The sequence below is a fragment of the Zootoca vivipara genome, chromosome 8 (assembly GCF_965207765.1).
Source record: "Zootoca vivipara chromosome 8, rZooViv2.hap1.1, whole genome shotgun sequence".
In the NCBI taxonomy this organism is placed as follows: Eukaryota; Metazoa; Chordata; class Lepidosauria; order Squamata; family Lacertidae; genus Zootoca; species Zootoca vivipara.
In genome coordinates, this window is record NC_142591.1 from 87,833,174 (window position 1) to 87,849,145 (window position 15,972).

A 15,972-nucleotide genomic window follows, 5' to 3' on the forward strand; every position below is an offset into this window, starting at 1 on the left:
CCACAGTAAGAAAGGAGACGCGGCTGGCTGGCTGAGCTGCCTTGCACAAACTTTTGAGCAGGTTGAGCTGCCTCCTCCTCTGGCAAGGATGGTTCTGGGAGAACAAACAGCCCCACACAGCAAGCTGCTCTCCTTGCTCACCCAGCCTGGTTACTCTTCCCACTGGGCCACCCAGCCCAGCTCTGCAGGCAAGACAGAGGCTGGGGCCATGTCAGTTCTCACTGGGACTGGGGGGGGGGGGGGCAAGTGAAGGAAACGCAGAGGAGCAGGCAATACAGAACAGAGTGTTGGCAACTCATCCTGATGGGGTTGGATCCATGTCATGTACCAGACCAGCGGGGTAGTAGGCAAGTGCAGGGTGGGGTGGAGGGTCTTCTCCTGCCCTGTCCAGAGGGGGCTAGTGCTGGCATTTAAACCAGGAGAAGCTTTGCCTTGTGATGAACGCTGGTGAACAAAATTGACCCTCACCCCCCCTCCCAGTTTGGCCGGGTGCAGCGTGCCTCTTCTGGCAAGCCCCCACCCCACCCAGCAGAGCCCAGGCAAAATGCAGGGCTCTCCCCACTGGTGATGCTTTGCAACTAGCCTTCAGAGGTGGAACACAAAGAAAGGAGGTGGAATACAGCTATCTTGGCTAGGAGCCACAGAAAGCCTTGTCCTTCATGAATTTGCCCCGCCCTCTTTAAAGCCATCCAGGTTGGTGGCCATTACTGGCTCCTCTGGCGGTGAGTTCCACAGATTAACATTTCCTTAATCGGTCCCGACCCTTCCAACATTAAGAGAAAGGGAGAACTGCTTCCCTCTCTCTGCTCTCTCCACCCACGCTGCTCCCACCCCGACTTGCACAACGCGGCCCGGCCCATTCCCAGGAAGACGCACTCTCCAATCTCGCTTTCTCAGCTGCGGCAGCAGGGCCGAGGAAAGCCCCGAAGGGCAGATCAGGTGGCAGGAATTCCGTTGCAGACACACCTGGGCAAGGATTAGGATTGACAAGCTGGAGAGGAACCAAAACCACCTCCAAGCTGGCCCTATCACTTGAGAGCCTGGACCCCACCCAAGGGTCTTCTCATACTCCATGAGCCCCCTGGTCTCTCCCTCTCCCCAGCGACACTCTTCTTGCCCATCCCAGGCAGGAGCATTGCACAAAACCCCTGTTTGTTTGTGTGTGTGTGTGTGTGTGTGTGTGTGTGTGTGTGTGTGTGTGTTTGCACACTGCCTTCTGAACACCATCCCCTCCCTCCGGTTTGGGCAAAATCAGTGCCTGTGCGAACTGAAGAGGCAGGTGTATAGCAGGATCGCTCCCTCCCTCCCTCTCTGTGTTTGCACCACTTGGGTTGGGCCAGTGTGTCATCCCAGGGCGGGGACATAAAAGCAAGGTTGCGCTCAGGCCGTCCCACCTTGGCACAGTTGGAAAGAGCAGCAAGAGGCGGCAACAGCAGAGGACCTGCCCAGCAGAGGACCCACAGGTAGGACTGAGGAATGCCTGCTTAGGGGTCATCAGCTGGGGAACGGGGGGGAGTGGGGGGCTCTGCTCCCCTTGGCAAGGCCACTGGGAGTGCTGGGCACTGGTGCCCTTGACAGGGGCAGGCATATGGGAGTGAGGAGCAGCGCCCATGGAGCTGGGCTGCCCTTGGCAGGAGGTGCCTCACTTGTTGCTAGGAGCCAGTGTGGGTCTTCTTGCTGGGGGACACGTCTGGGGGGAAAGCAGCCTCAAAGGCAGACCCCCCCTTGCATTCCCTCAGGCTTCTCTGCCCAGGTGGCTCCCCTTTGGGTCTCCTGTTCTGGGGCATACCTATGGATTGGTTAGGTATGGGGGCAAAAAATCACACCTCCCGACGCTGAAACATGTCCTTGCCGAGGGTTCAAGGGAACCTAGGTCTGCCTCTGCTCCTGTTTGCTCCCTGCCACCTTGCCACCAGCCACTCTGCCGGTCCTTGGTGCCCACTCTGCTCCCTGGGCATCTCCCTGGGTGAAGGCTGGCAGGACCAGGAGCAAGGTGGTGGCAGTGGCAGCAGGATGCGCTCTAGGCTCATACCCTCACTCTGTGTGCCAGAGGGGGGAGAAAAAAATGCCCCAGGAGGGCTCAAGGTGCTTCCCAGGTGCAGCAAGGAGGAGGAGGACTAGGAGGAGGAGGTGGAGGTCTTTGCTCCAGGCTCCTCCAGCATTTTGTGGGCCTTTCCAGTGGTGGCCCCTTCCAAGGGACACGCCCTTTGCAACTCCATGGTCTTTTCTGAGGCACCAGGTGAAGCCAGGCCTGCTGGCCTCCTCTTCCCAAGGGAAACCTTTGCAGGCACCACTGGCTAGTCAGACATTTAATTTTATCCATGTGGAGTTTTCATGTTCATTTCTTAGGGACATTTTCACTTTTCTAAAATGAAAGGCAAAGCATTCTGAAGCAATGCAACCTCTTGGCAAGTAGCTGATATGACGAAAGGCTTTAAACCGAGGTTGGGTGTCCATCTGCCAGACATTTTTCAGCTGTGATTCCTGCTTTGCAGGGGGTTGGACCAGATGACCCTTGGGGTCTCTTCCAACCCTAGGATTCCATGAGAGTGTCCCCCACATGTGTGTGGGTCTGTGGTTTATCCAGAGCCTCATGATCCGGGGGCGGGGGCGGGGGGGAGCATCCAGAGCCCAGCTATGGCGCTGCCAAGGCTCTTGGCTTTGTGGGATCCACTAGCATTGCCTGAAGGCAAGCCCCCAATCTTGTGCTAACTCCCTATTCCTTCACAGGAGCAGGATGAGCTCTTGAAGGGGCCCCGCAGGATTAGGGGCGGGCAGGGAGCACAAGCCCCTGGGTCGTCTCTGCTAGAGCTCCCCCACCCATTTCTGGCGTTGTTGTTTTTTAAATCACACCATACATCTGAAGCACATTTAAATCACATGGCATTTCCCCCCAATGAATCCTTGGTTGTTATTGGTGCTCTGTGGTGGGTAAACTACAGTTCCCAGGTTTATTTGGGGGAAGCTCTGTGGTGCTTTAATTTCATGGTGTGGGTGTGTTTTAATCTTTATTATTATTATTACAGTATTATTATTATTATTATTATTTTATTTTATTTATTTATTTATTTCATTTATACTGTATACTGCTCCTCATCAGGGGGAACTACTTTTCTAGATGGGGTATTTTGGGGTAGGGGGGCTCAGAGCACACACACACACACCCCGGAGAAGATTTGCCAATTGAGTGACTGGCATGTTTTTTGTTTCTTTAGAAAAAAGGATGTTAAGGGGACAGTGAACAAGGGGAGACCAAAAAAAATCAATGGGGGGCAGGGGGGGTGCTGAGTACCGCAAGCACACCTTTTTGGATAAATCCAGTGAGATGGAGTTTCAGACTTATTAGAATGCTTTCCTTTACAAATTCTCCAGAAAACCAAAGACCAGTTCCAAAGGATGTACATACTGATATAAGTTGTGGTGCATGTATGGGAGTGTAGGTTTTCAGAATGTATTTGGGGGGGGGGGTCTCTGGGGAAATACTTAAAAGGGGGAATGCTTTCAGAGGGGTACATTCACAATGCAAAAGGCATCCCATCCTGCTCAGCCCAGGCAAGGCAAGGGGGGGGGCGTGGAGCGGAGTTTGACACCATCTCTGCAAACAGAGGTCCTGCATTTAAACCTGCAAAAGTTCTTTGGTTACCAGACAGGCTCCTTTAAGCAATTCTTGAGTGACAGGAGTGGTCCTGCAAAATCCACCTTCAGTAAGGGAAAGTGAGCAGATTTGGCGGGGTGGGGTGGGGGTCTCCCAGAAGAGACTTTCGCTGTGCCTTTGCTCTCTAGAATTATAGAGTTGAAAGGGACCCCAAGGATCAGGCATCCCCAAACTGTGGCCCTCCAGATGTTTTGGCCTACAACTCCCATGATCCCTAGCTAACAGGACCAGTGGTTGGGGAAGATGGGAATTGTAGTCCAAAACATCTGGAGGGCTGAAGTTTGGGGATGCCTGCCAAGGATCAACAAGCCCTGCCTTATTCACAATTTTTTTCAGGGGCTCCTATTCTTAAATTGTTCCTGTTTATAAAAGCAAGGTGGCATTCTTTACATGGAAGCTGTCACTGTCTGTCATGACAAAAATTCAAAAGACAATGTTCCACACACACAAAATCCTGGAGGAGGGAGCAAAGCACAGCTCCTGGCAGGACGATGGGTGGGGATTGGACCCTGACTGGGACCCCAGAAACCTTCACATCTTCATGTCTGGAGCGCCTCTTAGTTTCAGGAACTTCTGCTACCTTCCTGCAGGCATGGGTCATCCCCAAAGTTAGCCACAGGGCTTCCAAGCTGTGCCGTGGGTCTCCTTGCTCATTACCCCCCCCAGCAGCAGCTTCCCTCCCTGGCTGTGTGTTTGCACCAGAAAAAGGGCTTGTTATTGGTCTTGCAAAACAAGCAGGTATTTAGACTTCCCCCCTCCTACCTAATCCCTGAATGCTCAGGCAGGCAGATGGCAAACATTTGAAAATGACAAGACTGCAGTTTCAGGAAAAAAAATGTGTTTCAAATGTGAATATACTAGTAAAAGAAGAACCTGTCCCTAACTCATGGCCAGCTCTAAACTGCTTCTGGGGCTCCCGGAGGATGCTGTGGGAGGCAGGCAGGCAGGGAGGGCACAGCAGTCCTTGAAATTATACTCTGGCAATGATCTGGGCACCTGCCAGGATGTGCTTTGGGCTGAGCCTCTGGCAGACTAAGAGGTCCCAGGGTGCTCTGCGGGTCAGTGGGGGCTCTCCCTCTTGTCAAAGGGGCCCTGCTGCCTGCAGCAGGTGGGGGTCATGTCCTGGGTGCTGCTGGTGCCACTCGGGCCTTCAGCCAAGGCCTCTTTGGTCTTCCTGCCCTCGGGAGCACTGCTGCTGCAGGCTCCCTCCCAGCCCCAATGTGGCCCCCTCCTTCCTTCCTCCCTCGCATCTCCTGAGCTGCCTGGGTGGCCAGACCGGGTCATCATCTCCTCTTACCTTGTGTCCCCAACCGACTGCCGTGTGCCAGAGGCTCCTTTGCGCCAATCCACTCTCCATAAACAGCAATTCTCCACATAATTGCATTTGGATTAGGCTGAAACCACATAATTGCAGAATAATTGCATGCTGAAAGGTGTGACTTGCCAGCCTGTCATGGCGCAATGTTAAAGGCAGTTTTTATCACTCCTCCATCCATGGGTCTCTATGGATGCTATAAAGGCACTTGGGGAATTAGAGACCTGCCCCCCCCCCAAGCAAGCAGAGTGTCTGGAGTGCCACTGCTGCGAAGGTGGGATTTTCCTTGTGACAATGTGAGGGTGGGGGACTAGGGACAACTGTGGACATAGGGACATAGGGACATGAGGCTGGAGCAGGGCAGGACGCAGTGGCTGGGCTGCTTGTGGGGCAAATGACTTCCAGCATAGATGAGCTTGTTTGTGGGACTAGCTCTGGCTGCAATTCTGCCTCTGGGCCAGGTCCAAGACTTTGGAATTCACAGGTCAGGCCCAATGAAGCTCAGGACCAGGTAACTTGAGGGAGACCCTTATCCCTGACCTGCCCCATAGCCGGTCACTCTGACCTGCAGGAGAGTTCCTCCTTCAAATCCCCCCAGATCTCAACAGCCCCCTCCACGGTAACTTGGGGCAGGCCTTTGGGGGGGGGCGTCATCCATCTTCCATGGACAGCATCCCTCTTGAGTCACAGGAGGGCGTCCAGGATGCTCACTTCCCAAAAACCACCGGGGACAGATTTGATTGGAAAAACTTTTCTAGCTGAGTGAAAAGGTCTCTGCCTTTGGTGCTGATTCTGTGTTGTTTTGAAACACATCTTTAATTGTTGCTTTTTTGTACTGTTTTTATTTTCAGTGTTTTTTATGGTATGCCTGTAAAAGGGCCTTGAGACTCATGCGGAAGGTGATGCATAGATTAATGAATGAATAACCACACATGCACTTGTGGAGCCTGAGGCAGAGCTGGTCCGGGACAAAAGGGCACCTGGAGCAGGGCAAGCCCCTCCCCTGCCCAAGTCAAGGGCCAAGAGGCTCTGGTCCCTGGAGGACTCCACCAACACAGTGGGGTTCAGTTCAATAGCTCCCCATTTGCTTCCCTTTCATGCTATCCCAGGTCAGCTGCTCTCCCTTCCCTTTAGAACTTCAACTTCTTCTTCTTCCCTTTAGAACTTCTTCTTCTTAGGAATGCTTTGATGGAGTTTCCTGCTTGGCAGGGGGTTGGACTGGATGGCCCTTGTGGTCTCTTCCAACTCTATGATTCTATGATTTGGCAATCACTCGTAGCCGAGTAAGATTGTCTTCCATAAACACGGTTTTCACAGTGAGTCCATGAGTGACTGTGGAGGCCAATTCTGGATCCACATGTCTTTCCACAGTGGGGACATTGGTTTCCGGGTGGGAGTTGATCACGGTGAGGTTTTGCCAAGCATGCCTTCCTCTTAGCCTGTTTCTCCCTTGCATCCTGAGTTCGAGTGTCTTCAAAGCCCGTGTCACCTTTGGTAAAGGCTGTTCTCCAACTGGAGCGCTCACAGGCCAGTGTTTCCCAGTTGTCAGTGTTTATACTACATTTTTTTTAAGATTTGCCTTGAGAAAGTCTTTAAACCTCTTTTGTTGACCACCAGCATGACGCTTTCCATTTTTAAGTTCGGAACAGAGTAGTTGATTTGGAAGACGATCATCAGGCATCCGCACAACATGACCAGACCAACGAAGTTTATGTTGAAGAATCATTGCATCAACACTGGTGATCTTTGCTTCTTCCAGTACACTGGCACTAGTTCGCCTGTCTTCCCAAGTGATGTGTAAAAAATTTCGGAGACCCCGTTGTGACCTCCATCCGAATGCAATTAGCCTTCAGCAAAGGACCTCCAAGGCCTAGCATTTCCTTCTCTGCATTCCACCTGCATCCAGGGGGTGGAAGTGGGTGGTGGGTGGGTGCAAATGGTGACAAGAGCAACTTCCGGGCCATGTTCCCATGAAGAAGCTCCACGTGGGCTGGACATTGAAGTGGCCAGACACGGATCCGCTGGTGAGCCCAGGGCCACAGCAGCCCAGGGACAGAGCTGCTGCTGAAGGTCCCGTTCCCAATGTCAGCCCCTCCAGGTTGAGCTGGGAACGTCCCTTGTCTGAAAGCCTTTGACTGCCATTGGGAGCAGGCAGCGCTGACAGGGGTGGGCCAAGGGTTTGATTCGGCGTGACTCCATAAGGGACCAGGGCAGGGGATGGGAGTTTCTATAAAGGAGGGTCAGATTCGGCAGTGCTGGGTTCCCCACACCCCCAACCCGCCAAGTCCTGTGGTGTGTGCAGGCTCTGCTGGGTGTGGTGGGGACCAGTTTCTGTGTGTGTGTTGCCATGAGACGCTGCAGCTGTGCAAACAAGGGGGCGGTGGTGTTGCATGTGCGATGTGTGACTGTGGTTGCTGCCATGTGTGTGGACAGGCCCAGGGAGGTGTGCCCAGCCTGGCACTCTCCCAGCCAGGCCTGGGTCCAAACAGGCAACAGTCAATTCAGGAGGAGGAGGACCAGGAAATCTCCCCCTCCTGCAGAAAGGCAGGTGATGCAATTTCCAGGCAAGGCAACACCCTTTAATTTGCAGGGAGCAGAACCTTCTCCCAACCGGCCCAGTAGCTTTTATCACTGGGAATCTGGGGTGTCAACACTACGCAGATCCCAGGCCTCCTGAATCCTGTTTGCAGGTGCTTCCCAGGGAGGAGGCTTCTTCCAGGCCCAGCAGGAGCCTCCGCCTGCCTCCCTCCCCCTGCCAGGGCTGGGAGAGGAAGGCTCTCACCCCACCCACCCCCTGCAAAGGGACCTGTGCATCGAATGGCTGCAGAAGCACCTGGCATTGGCCCGAGGATGAACCTTTTCCTGGCATGTGGATGCGGTGAGGGGGAAGCTTCACCAGGGACCTTCTGCATGCAAAGCAGCTGCACTGGGGCTGAGCTATGATGGCCTCCTCCCATTTGTTGCATTAGAGTTCTGCAAGATTGCTGCTTGCTGGCTGTGACTGTGGGTTCGCATTAAAGCCGGGCAGGATCACTTTGGGAAAAGGAAAAGGAATAACTCCAAATGATAGAAACAGAATTGTAGACCTGGAAGGAACCCCAAAGGTCATCTAGCCCAAAACAGGAAGGAGAAACTGGCCTTTTCGTGACATCGGCCCAGTCCTGTGGAACTCCCTGCCACTAGAGATTCAGCAGGCACCTTCTGTGCCAGTTTTTAAATGACTGCTGAATACTTTTATATCCTGCCATGCCTATACAGGCAGTTAAGAATACACCCTCCACAATCATCTACTGATGCCTGTTTTTAATTTATTTTTGCTTTTAACTTTTAAAAACTTTTATTGTCTGTTTTTATGTTTTTATATTGTTGTAAACCACCATATTTACACTGTATATTTATGATACAGTGGTATATACATTTTTTTTTAAAAAAAATAAATATTAAAAATGACCAAGCTAAATAATCTCTGGCAGGTGGCTATCCAACCTCTGCTTCAAAAGCTCCAGTGCAAGAGAGTCCATCACCTTCCAAGGTTGCCTGTTCTACTGTTAGAAAGTTCTTCCTAACGTTTAGTCAAAATCTCCTTCCTTGTTATGTGGATCCATCAGTTCGGGTCCTCCCCTCTGGAGCAGCATAAAGCAAGCTTGTTCTGTCCTTTAGCTATTTGAAAATGGCTATCCTATCGCCTCTCCCAGTCACCTTTTCTCCAGGCTAAATATATCCATTCACCATTTCTCATAAATAAGTCTTTCTTTCTTCAGCATCTTGCTTGTCCTCCTCTGCACGTTCCAGCTTGTCAATATCCTCCTTAAACTGGGGTGTCCAGAACTGGACACGGCATTCCGGGTGGGATTTGACCAAGGCAGAATATGACTTTTGATCAGAACACTCAACTTAGGTTGATACAGTCTAGTTCAGGGGGCCCCAAACTTTTTTCAAAGAGGGCCAGATTTGATGAAGTGAACATGTGTGAGGGCCGACCAAAGTTGTTGAGCTTTTTTTAGGATTGAAGTTATTGAGCTTTGGGGGGATTTTAAACTGCCACAGGGGCCAGATTACAGTGACCTTCAAGACAGATTAGGCCCCCGAAACGGACTTTGGACATGCCTGGTATAATTAGTATAGCATTAGCTTTTTTTGCTGTTTTGAAAAAAACCACACGTGGTTCATGACTCCTTAATGGCTCAGAAAGACTCCTTAAGAGGAGCTAATTGTTAGAAGATGCTCACTTGATAAAGAAACCTCTCTGGAATGTTCTGGGTAGAGAAACCCATCTATTTAGGGAAGGCGATGCCCTAAATAGGGCAGGAATGGGGGGGGAGCTTCTAGATGCCATTGGGCTCCATCTCCAATGGCCAGGGGTGATGGGCAGTCATAGTCCACCAGCTTCTCAAGGGATGCAGAGTCTCCATCCCAGTGTTAAAGGGGCGGGGGAGGGAGCCATTAAATCAGCTGGCGCTGTTGAAATGCTTGGCAACCCCTCCCTCATCTCCAAATCCTGGAGGCTTCCAAATAAGTTGACTGGGGCTCTTCTTTTTCTTTGGCGATCCCTCGTAGCCGAGTAAGATTGTCTTCCATGAACACGGTTTTAACAATGAGTCCGTAAGTGACTGTGGAGGCTAATTCTGGACCCACACAGTGGGGACATAGGTTTCCGGGCAGGAGTTGATCACGGTGTGGATTTGCCAAGCGTGAGCAATGGATGTCAGTTTTACAAATGGGCTCAGGCTGTGTCAGTTGAGGAACTTGGGTTTTCGGGTACTGCTTCTGTGTTTGGCGATTCTACCTTCTCAAGAACAAGAGCAAGTTGTTGGTTTCTGCAAAGTCTCTCACATTTGATTCCTTGCACATTGGATTCCACGGGTTCTGCCCTGTCTGTTCTCCAGGAGGACTGAGGGCTCATCCACTCTTGGCTTTGCTCTACATTGTAAGCTTTCCAGGTTTGTGTCTGAGCCGTTTCCCCTTCTGTTTTTTTGCCCTGGCACTTTCTCTGCAAAAAAACCCACTCTTGACCACTGAATCTGGGCAGCCACCTGCAGAAAACCCAAATTGCCCTTGGTTCCAATTCAGCTTTAAAGAGCATGTTTTTCTGGTATGGGGTGGAAGGGCCTGGACACAAGCTGGGAAGCAGCAGGGCAAAAACAAGTGTAGAGGATGAGCCTTGATACCATAAGCTCTCTCTTTGCTCTTCTGGATCTAAATGGCATAGTTTTCACACTGAATTGCACCGATTCTTAAAAAAAAGAAGCTTATAACCTCTCTTAGCTTGGAAATATGAAGTGGCCATTATTTCCAGGAATTAAATTCTGACCATAGCTGCCAAGTTTTCCCTTTTCTCGTGAGGAAGCCTATTCAGCATAAGGGAAAATCCCTTAAAAAAAGGGATAACTTGGCAGCTATGATTCTGACCAAGCATTGGAGAAGGGTGTTCTGTCTTCCCATTAGCAGTTTTGCTGGACCAAATCTAGTTGCTATCAACGGAGTTGACCTGTAGCTTACAAGAGCAAACAGGTCGGGCATCCTGTCTCAATATTTTCTTGGCAGTCTGTGCTGCTCTTTCTGCCTCATTATTTTATTGAGGGTCAGGGCCGTCTTAAGCAGATCTGGCGCCATGGTGCGACGTATCCCTCCGGCGCCCCCACCCCGCGCCGTTTCCCAGCGTGGCGGGCGGGTGGGTGCAGTGGGCGGGCACCCCGGCGCCCCGTGCCACCCAGCCTGGCCATAGGGCCGGCCCTGTTGAGGGTAATTTGAGCTAGTGGCAATATGGCAAAAGTTGCAAGATGCCAGAAATGACTGGAATTCTGCTACTGTAAATTGGTTTGCATTGTGGGTCATGTTGATCAGGCGTGCCAAAGCAAACAGACCTATTCTCCAGTGTTTAGGCAAGGGAAGTATCTCAATAGACCTTGAAAAGCAGGACCTGAGAAGCACGCCAGGTCAGCCTTACAGTTCACAAAGGTCAGCTGCACTGTCTGCACACCTTTCCGAAGGTCTATCATTTGATTAAAGGATCTTTCCACTGTGCTGATCCAGTTCTTCTACAGAAGTCACACCATGAGATTTTGTTCTTTCTGCCCCTTCCAGAACCTGACCATCACACTGTCCACTTGGATCACTTACAGCAGCCCAGGGTTAGACCTTGACAACCTTGGTAGATGGATGAGTTCTGGTCTAGACAAGTTCTAGATCTAGGATCTCTTTCCCCATTGGTTGTGCTGCAACAATGCGCTTCCCTTTGGGGATTAGGCCTTCCAGTTCACTGCAAAGTTCTTCCGACTCACCTCTGAAGAATTGCAAAAGTCTTTAGGCCATCCTGATCCAACATAGCAGAAGACTTCTTGAAGTTCTGGATCTCCATGAATAGCATTTGGGGTTGGAGTTTTGCGAATCCCGGCCACCATTCCAAGAGGCTTCCTCGCTGCTTTCACTCATTTGATGGGGAGTGACTTTGTACAGTATTGTTGTTGTTGTTGTTTAGTCGTTTAGTCGTGTCCGACTCTTCGTGACCCCATGGACCATAGCACGCCAGGCACTCCTGTCTTGCACTGCCTCCCGCAGTTTGGTCAAACTCATGTTCGTAGCTTCGAGAACACTGTCCAACCATCTTGTCCTCTGTCGTCCCCTTCTCCTGGTGCCCTCAATCTTTCCCAACATCAGGGTCTTTTCCAAGGATTCTTCTCTTCTCATGAGGTGGCCAAAGTATTGGAGCCTCAGCTTCATGATCTGTCCTTCCAGGGTGCACTCAGGGTTGATTTCCTTAAGAATTGATAGGTTTGATCTTCTTGCAGTCCATGGGACTCTCAAGAGTCTCCTCCAGCACCATAATTCAAAAGCATCAATTCTTCGGCGATCAGCCTTCTTTATGGTCCAGCTCAGTATTGCGCTATTGCATCTCCCAAGAGCTCTATGTTGCGTTGATGAAAAGTGTATTTCTCCTTGTTCAACTTGCGGCTGGATTCATGGAAGAAGCAGCAGCAGCAGCAGCAGCAAGGATCATACAGACCAACCTCCAGCCACCATGATTGGTGGGGGTCCTGTGGAACTGCCCAGGGTCAGCTTTCAACTGGATCACAGAACCACAGAATGGTAGAGTCTAGTGTCTGGTGTCGGCAGTCTTTGCTCCCTGGGTGGCCATTGGTGGTCAAAGGAAGACCCTGCTATGGCCAGGGCAGTGTTTAACCCTGACACATTCTGCCATTCCCAGCCTCGGAGGCTCATATCAGGACCCATTAGGAACACATCATCAATTAAGTGAATTATACATTACCTTTACGGTTCACAAATGATGAGATAACACCCACATTTTAAAGCATGCAATTAGTCTTCATCTGTCTCCACCCAATATTAAGAGCATGTGTTTCAGCTGAATTACAGGTTTCTGTCCCTTACCTCCACATTCCCATCCTTTTCAGGATTGTGGCTGTGTACACATCACACATTTAAAGGACATTTCCACCCCTAAAAATACTGGGAACTGTTGCTTACCCCAGAGCTATAATTCCTAGCACCCTTAACAAATGACAGTTCCTAGGAATTGTTGTTGTTGTTGTTGTTGTTGTTGTTGTTGTTGTTGTTGTTGTTGTTGTTTTACAACCAAACATAGTTATTTAAAAGTTCAACACACCAGAGAGATGTGAGAGGCAGCTATTTCTAGACTGTGTTGTGCTGAACAGTGCGATGTTAAGGGACTTGGTGCTGAGCCTGCTTTGCGCATGGCTGTGTTAAAGATGCTCCGTGCAAAGCTCTCTCCCCTCTAACTTGAAAAAGGCATGAGCCTATTTGGGGGGCGGGGGCGGAGGGAGCACATGCAAATATTTGAGGTGTCGGAGTGGTGCCTCAGCCCCATTTTGCAGTGGAGTTACAGCTGGACAGGACCTCTTCAGTTCTGCATTTCCTTTAAGTTCTAACTTTGTGCCTTTGCTCTGGTCTGAAGGGGCTGCTTGGAAGTCCAATTGTCTGCCTGCACACCAGATCCCTTTGAAGCACTTTCGGAGCCCATTTCCCCCTCAAAGCATCCTGGGCTCTGCACTTTGCCCCTCGCAGATTTACGATTCACAGCCACTCTCTTTGAAGGCCACAGCCCATCCACAGCCCAGGCTGCTATTTGTGGGGAGGATGCTTCATGCATTTTGCTTCATGCATTTTGTTCCATTTATAGTTGCTAATGTTATTTATATGGAGGTTTTCTTGCACTTTTTTATTGCGCTTGTATCTGATTCTCATTTGCAGTGTTTGAAATTTCGCAAATTATTTAAGGTAGGTTGTAAAACACTTAGAGGTTCCTTTGAGATTGTGAAGGGGTATGGAAATCATATATTCATAGAATCATGAACTGTAGAGTTGTAAGGCACCCCCAGTGATCATCTGGCCCAACCCCCTGCGGTGCAGGAACCATAGCTCAAGAATCTGCCGCTGGAGATGTCTGGAGCCCAGGGGGGCTCCGGGGTCCCACTGTGGAAAAGTGAGCTGCAAATGGAGCTGCTGCTCCAGAGAAGCGGACACAGAGCAATGGATTCAAACTTCAAGAAAGAAGATTCCACCTGACAGTAAGAGCTGTTCGGCAGTGGAATTTGCTACCAAGGAGTGTGGTGGAGTCTCCTTCTTTGGAGGTCTTTAAGCAGAGGCTTGACAGGCATATGCCAAGAATGCTTTGATGGTGTTTCCTGCTTGGCAGGGGGTTGGACTGGATGGCCCTTGTGGTCTCTTCCAACTCTATGATTCTATGATTCTATTCTATTAGATGGCAGCAGGCCTGTGTGGCGGGAGCTGGGTGAGTCCGCTGCTGTGGAGTTGGCTTCTTAAGGAAAGAAAAAGTGATGCTGTGACAATTGGCATCAACCCTAACATGCCCACGCTGGGCACTGATGCTCTGCCAGGCGGCCACTGTCACCCACTGACTGCCCCTAGTGGTTGTTTCCTCCCCACCCCTAGGTTGTGGGGCCCCAGGCTTGGACCATGAAGTCTAGCATCCTAAACACCAGTCCCCATTTACAGGGGCCTCCCCCCCCCCACCATACCTTCCACTGCAGCTGCCTCCAAAGAGCATTTTGCTGTGGAAGCAGGGAGGGGGAGGGCCTCCCTTGTACCTTTCTAACCACTAGGCTTCAGGACCCCTAAAGCCACCAGCTTCAGTACGTTTCCGAGCACAATTCAAAGTGTTGGTGCTGACCTTGAAAGCTCTAAACGGCCTTGGTCCAGTAAACCTGAAGGAGCATCTCCACCCCCATCATTCTGCCCGGACACTGAGGTCCAGCACCGAGGGCCTTCTGGCAGTTCCCTCGTTGCGAGAAGCCAAGTTGCAGGGAACCAGGCAGAGGGCCTTCTCGGTGGTGGTGCCTGCCCTGTGGAACGCCCTCCCATCAGATGTCAAAGAGAAAAACAGCTACTAGATTTTTAGAAGACATCTGAAGGCCGCCCTGTTTAGGGAGGCTTTTAATGTTTAATAGATTACTGTATTTTATTTTTCTGTTGGAAGCCACCCGGAGTGGCTGGGGAAACCAAGCCAGATGGACGGGAATAAATAATAAATTATTATTATTATTATTATATTATTAAGTTTTACACATTATTTCTACTTTTTGTAAAATACCAGGATTTCAGGAGTAAAACACACACCCCTGGCACATTTCTTCTGTGCAAGCAGGCAAGCCGGCCCTGCGCAGGAGTCCTGAGATCAAGACCCGTCAGCCTCTCACTTGGCTAAGCTCTGGGTGCCCTCAAGGCCTGGCCTGCCAGCAGTTTATCTGACGTTGGGCTACTCCATAGGCTAGTGTGGGTTTCACCCGTGGCAGCCGGCAGTATCGGAGCCAGCAGCTGGGTGCTGTGTCCCCCCTTCTCTGCGTGCCCCCCCTCCCTGACCCCTCCTGCATTCCAGGCTCAGTGCAAGCCTTGATGGGGATTATCTGCCACCAAGAGGAACAGGGCTGGGCTGGGGAGGGGAGAGGCAAGTGGGACGCCTGGGCTTGCCTCCATCCTTTGTTGCTCAACCTTGGCAAATGCTCAGAATGTAAGCGGAGCGGGGAAGTTGAAAGAGGCTGGGGCTGGGCTCAGGAGGATGCCAAACCTGTCTGGGTTTCCTTCACCGCTCTACTCCTTCCCACCCTAGCGCAGGCTGAAAGGGGACAGAGATCTCACGAAGCAACAGGGGGTGAGCTAATACGCTGTGGCTGGTCATTATTCCGCTTGGCCTTGACAAGTGCTCAGTTCCAGCTTCATTCGAGGGCAGGTTTCTGGTGCACTGACTCCGTGTGCCCAAGGAAGATCTCACCTGGCAAATCCTCCGAAGGGGCTGGCCCAGCCCAAAGCACAGAGACCCTCCCTCACCAGGCCCCGCTTCCTGGGTATTACTGGACTGTGGGGGTTCTGCACACACCACATGGGCCCCTCCTGACATTTCTGCCTTTTTATTCCATGCTTTCTCTTTTATTACCGGGGTTTTTGTTTTCATGCCAAGCTTTTGCTTGTGGTGTGTTGTAACATTGCTCCATTATCGCTCGTAATTGGTGGGAGTGTCCTTACAACCGGAAAAAGCAGATCTGCACAGTTGTGAGGAACCACTTTTAAAATCTGTTTCTTTCTCTCCTCAATTAACAGGGAGTATTTGGGAAGTTTCCCCTTGTGTCTCCCCCATGGGAATGTGCTTGAAGGTAGAAGGCGCATTCCAAGGACACTTTGCAGGTGCCACTCAGGTCTCAGGTTGCATCCAGAGTGAAATTGCATGCCAGCAATCCTTAGGGAAGGAATGGAAAATAAAACTGCCAGTCTCATAATGCCATTATACAAATCTATGAGGCAACCCCATTTGGAGTACTGTGTGCAGGTCTGGTCACCGCACAATGAAAAGGATATTGCAGAGTTGAAAAAGGTTCAGAGAAGGGCCACCAAAATGACTGAAAAATAAAAAAAAAATTCCTTCAGTAGCACCTTAAAGACCAACTAAGTTTTTATTTTGGTATGAGCTTTCATGTGCATGCACACTTCTTCAGATACACTTGAAACAGAA

General features: G+C 50.8%; 1 protein-coding gene across 2 annotated transcripts in view; it reads left to right on the forward strand.

The window, feature by feature from the left end:
* Window positions 1-1,321: 1,321 nt before the first annotated feature.
* EPPK1 (epiplakin 1) overlaps window positions 1,322-15,972 on the forward strand; it is a 39,068-nt gene continuing 24,417 nt past the window's right edge. The window contains exon 1 of one of the 2 annotated variants that reach the window (XM_035124476.3): window positions 1,322-1,463. The gene's annotated coding sequence lies outside the window, so the exon portion shown is untranslated. Of the gene's footprint in view, window positions 1,464-14,936; window positions 15,118-15,972 lie in introns of those variants that run through there. The other variant, XM_060278198.2, reaches the window with a different exon arrangement.